This window comes from Pygoscelis adeliae, unplaced genomic scaffold (assembly GCF_000699105.1).
Source record: "Pygoscelis adeliae isolate BGI_AS28 unplaced genomic scaffold, ASM69910v1 Scaffold54, whole genome shotgun sequence".
Taxonomy (NCBI): domain Eukaryota; kingdom Metazoa; phylum Chordata; class Aves; order Sphenisciformes; family Spheniscidae; genus Pygoscelis; species Pygoscelis adeliae.
The window spans coordinates 5,752,103-5,756,463 of NW_008824982.1; the positions used below are offsets into that span (position 1 = coordinate 5,752,103).

At 47.2% G+C, this 4,361-nt stretch overlaps 1 long non-coding RNA gene across 1 annotated transcript; it reads right to left on the reverse strand.

Annotated features, from left to right (window-relative positions):
* Positions 1-736: 736 nt before the first annotated feature.
* On the reverse strand, positions 737-4,357 carry LOC103918354. The gene is made up of 2 exons (XR_663691.1): positions 4,287-4,357; positions 737-3,311 (listed from the first exon to the last, which is right to left on the reverse strand). It is a non-coding gene; the product is annotated as an uncharacterized LOC103918354 (long non-coding RNA).
* Between the last annotated feature and the right edge of the window lie 4 nt (positions 4,358-4,361).

A 4,361-nucleotide genomic window follows, 5' to 3' on the forward strand; every position in this document is an offset into this window, starting at 1 on the left:
CTCCTACAAACTGCTCTTGCTTGGCAGCAGCAGATACTCTTGCTATGCCCAGTACTGCCATGCTCTGCAGCAGATCCCGTCCCTCTGCCTCCTTCCCTGGACTCTGCACGAAGGCGTCGGGAGCTGTGTTTGTTCGTCTGTCCTGGCCGGGCTAGTCTGTTTGTCAGGTGGGTAGGTAGAGAGCACAAGCCGGTGCTAACCTCTGCACGACACTAGGAATGGGGCAGCAGGAGGATCTGCTCTTCAGGCTGCAGGACTGGGGACCCACAGCCCTGCTCTTTCGGTGTGTGACAAGCACATGACGGATAAGACATACGTAACATATAAGGAGGGGGGATTTTTGTATTTCTAGATTTCCTGCAAGCATTCATGATTAAGCAAGTAATAACCTATGATGCAAAGAGGAATAAAACAGACTTGCGAAATGGCACCGAGGTTATTTGCGCTGTTACTGCATTAGGAGCTGTGGCTCCAGTCCTGCAAAGACTCACGCCCACGCCTTAAAGGTAAGTGCTGTGAGCAGTGCCCTGGAGTCAGAATAACAGAAAGTGAGCAAAACTCTGCAAGGATTAGCCAAAACAGGGCATGGGCGCTTTCAGACTGCAGTCCATCTGGAGTAGGAGCATTTTTAAAAAGTTGTTTGCACAGCTAACACCTTGAGCCACAATCTTGACTTTGGTGGTTGGATGCTTTCACAATACAACAATAAAAAAGAGTACCCGGAGAACAAATGTCGAAACCAATATTCATGTATTCATTGCATAAATTCTCACGCTTGAAAACGTTCACGGTCAAAATTAATTGTAAATGCCAATGAAATAAACGGCTGGTTTGTGCTTAGATGAATATTTCCAAATGTATTTGGGCTGCATTGCCCAGCCCTCCTCATTATGAATTGCAGAGGAGAGGGGGGGAAAAGAAAGAAAAAAGGAACGACTGTGGTGAAGCACAACCAATGATAGAGCCAGATCAATCTTTTTGTAAAAAAACTTTAAAAACAGCCTAAAAACACCCGCAGACAAATGCTCACAGAATGATCCTGTTATCTCCAAGCCTCTGCAGCAATAACGCTACATGCCATTTTTAGTTACTTTTCTCCCGCAAAGTGCTGCTGCCTTCCTTCTTGATAGACGCCTCAGAACATTTTTGGTTTAACTGGCCATATAAATCTGGAGTCCCTTCCCTTGCCCTTTACAGCTTGTCTGGGCTCTGGCTAGTTGGAGGCTGAGGGCGAAATGCTCAGGGGTCCGTCTGGCTGAAGGAATCACGGCAAGTCACCTCCTGCCATTTGCTGAGCTCTGGCCGGGGATGCTCTGCACACATTGCTCCTTGCCAGCTTCTCGCAGTATATACTCGCACTGTTTTATTTTGATCTACTAATCTTACTATTAGGATTCCTATTCTTTCCCAGAAATTGAGGTATTGCTGAGACGAAACCTAGGAGAAGCAAGTTTGGGTTATTCATAACTCCATTTCTGACACGTGGCAAACATTATGCCAGATTATGTGAGAGTGTCAGAAGGTAAAAACTCTCATCACAGCTCTAAAGTCCATTTTCTATGGCTTCTCCTAGTGTCAGAGGGGTAATGTTAGGACTCTTCTCTTACATGCATTGAACTTTGTCAGCCTTCGAAGACATTGCATCGAGGAAAAAACAGAAAAAAAACCAAAGCACGGTAGTGTTGGGATCAGACGTTTTGCCTGTAAAAAAGTCAGCTTTTAAGCACAGGGGGAAATTGCCATTTCTGCACTGTTTCATTAATTATTCATCACCCTATAATAGCATTTTAATTTACCAGTGCAATAGCAATGCTAAATGCTACAGTCCCCTCTTCTATCAGCTTCATGAAGAAACATCTGTTATTATGGAGCAGCCCCCTTACTTTAACCCATCTTACAGATACGCCGTGCACTAAAATGTAGCACTGCAACAATCTTGCATTTTCTCGACTTTTGTATTTATCACCGTATTTTTTACTCACTAAGAAAATATTTTCAGCTGCTAGGATTTATATTTATCTTTAATACAAAGTAATAAAATAACTCACTTCATCCACACGACAGGTATTTTTCCTATTTCATCCTGAAGTTTCCAGTTTGCCTCATTTCTCTTATTTAGCTTTAATTCTTCATAAAAGCACACAGGGTGAAAGAAGGAGATACCTTTAATGCAGCTTTCCTACTGTTAAATAGATATCTTTTTCCCCCTTTCAAAAAAACAAAACAAAACAACTATTAAAGTGACAAAATGACAGCAACAAGTAGGCAAAGAGAAATGTTAGAGGCAACTCAGACCTATTGTCCATCACGTGCCTTTTCTTCTGGTGTTCTCCTTAAAGGCTGTTGGGTTGAGGGCAAGCCGCTCTTCACGGGTTTCCTTCCTCCCCCTGCTTTAAGAGGGTTTTACTTTCACCAGAAAATGTTTCTTGTAAAAAAAAAAACAAAAAACCACAACCAAACAACCATTATATATCCAATGCAAATGTTGTGCCAAACTCTGAGAAGTGCCACCTTGGTTTTCGTCTTTCTGGGGTTTGAGCAGTTGTGCGTGGAACAGCTGCATCTCTGTAAGCCCAGGGCAGCTGGCCCCGGCCAAACACTTGCCACTCACAACCACAAAGCTGAAAACTCACACCAGTTCCTTGATAGTCCAAAAATGTTCGTGAGCTCCAGTTTCTTCTCCTTTTACTTTTCTGTAATGCAAAGTAAAAATCCAGTTCAAAACTGCTAAGTAGCTTTCCCATGTTTGCATTCAAGAAATAATTTCCACTGCCATAAAAAAAATATTCACACCACTAAAAAAAAAACCCCAAGATTTCCTCTGCCACCTGTACGAAGGCCAGTGGTTTTGCATCACCATCCACGATGTCATTTGACTCTTTTAGAGTAGTCCGACTGCAGTTCTGGGTGTGGGGTCTGCTTAAATAGAAGTTCAACGTCTTTGGCTCTCCTCTTGCAACAGAAGGATTTTCCTCTCTGAAATAAGTCTAAAGTACCGTCCTTGCAATGCCAGGTCCTTTTAAGTCCCGTTGTCTTTCCCCGAGCTGCAGGGCCACGGTGGGCTTGGAAAAGGGCAAGGGGGGATCTGGGAGTCTTTGAGTCAGCACATCAGCTCAGAAGGGATCCACCACAGAAGGAGTAACGGCGAGCTGCAAACCAAGATCAGAAGCTGTTACAAACTGACCCGATTTCAGCTCTGAATGCCACCATGTCTAACAGGCAGAGATCTACAGGGGAGAGCCAGGGGAAGAAGAGTGAAGGACAGCTCTAAAACCAGTATAGATCCTTGCTTTTATCCTGAGGCTGCAAACCTGAGAACGGAGAGAAGAAAAAAAGGGAAGAAGAAAAATAGGTACAGGCGTTTAAGGATAGAGAAAGACAAACTGCATTTCTGCCAGCTGAGATCAGAGAATCAGTCTAAAGCACGGGCTCCCCAGAGCCCCATGAGGGCGTGGAGCAGGGAGAAGAGCCCAAGCTAGACCGCAGGCAGGCACACATCCCTCCTGCCTAAAGTGAGGCCACCGTAAGGAGCCATTCGTGGCTGCAATAACCCAACTTCAGCATGGAGAACTGCCACCAGAGCGGGCTTTCCTTGCCTCCACAACCACTGACTGGGGAACTGCCACTGCTGGCTATGCCTGTGTCACCTTTTTGTCACCGCTATGGCCACACCACCTTACTTCCAGGCACCTCACCAGACGCAGGATACCAGTACCTGGGGAAAACCATTGCCCTTTTTGCTCAGCAAATGCAATTGTGCTTTCCTCTCAAAAGCTGGGAGAAAAAAATAGATAAGGAGAGGAGGTAGTTTATGAACCTGCGCGGGGTCTAGAAATGGGCCTGCTCTCCTGCCCTCAGGGCAGCCCGTGGAGGGAGCCAGGCGGTGACCTTTGGGGTGGCTCCGTCCTGCTCCCAGCTCTTGCTGCTCAAGGCAAGAGCAGGGCCAGAGCCAGGACAAGAGTACTTCAAAGCAACCAGCACCCTCAGAGCACATTTGAGGGTGCCAGAAATTCAAAGGGTGTCGTGGGGGCGTATGTGTTGCCCTGTCCTATCCTCGCCCTCCCCTTCCTTGCTTGCCTGGCCTAAAAGCCCCAAGAAGGGCACCCAGGGCAGACCTCGGGTGCCTCCCATGGGGCTTCCACCCCCAATTTATTCCCCCACAGCAGCACCCCATCCACCCCACCATGGGGGGTCCATCCCCACTACTATAGGCGGTGTGAGGGAGGCAGGGAGCAGAGGTGCAGCTGAGCCAGGGGGACCCGGAGGGGCCGAAGGCAGCTCTTTACCTGCGTCCACATTGAGGCCGAGACTCTGGGCCATGTCCCCCGCTGCGTCGGGGAAGGGTCCCGGCGCAGGCACGT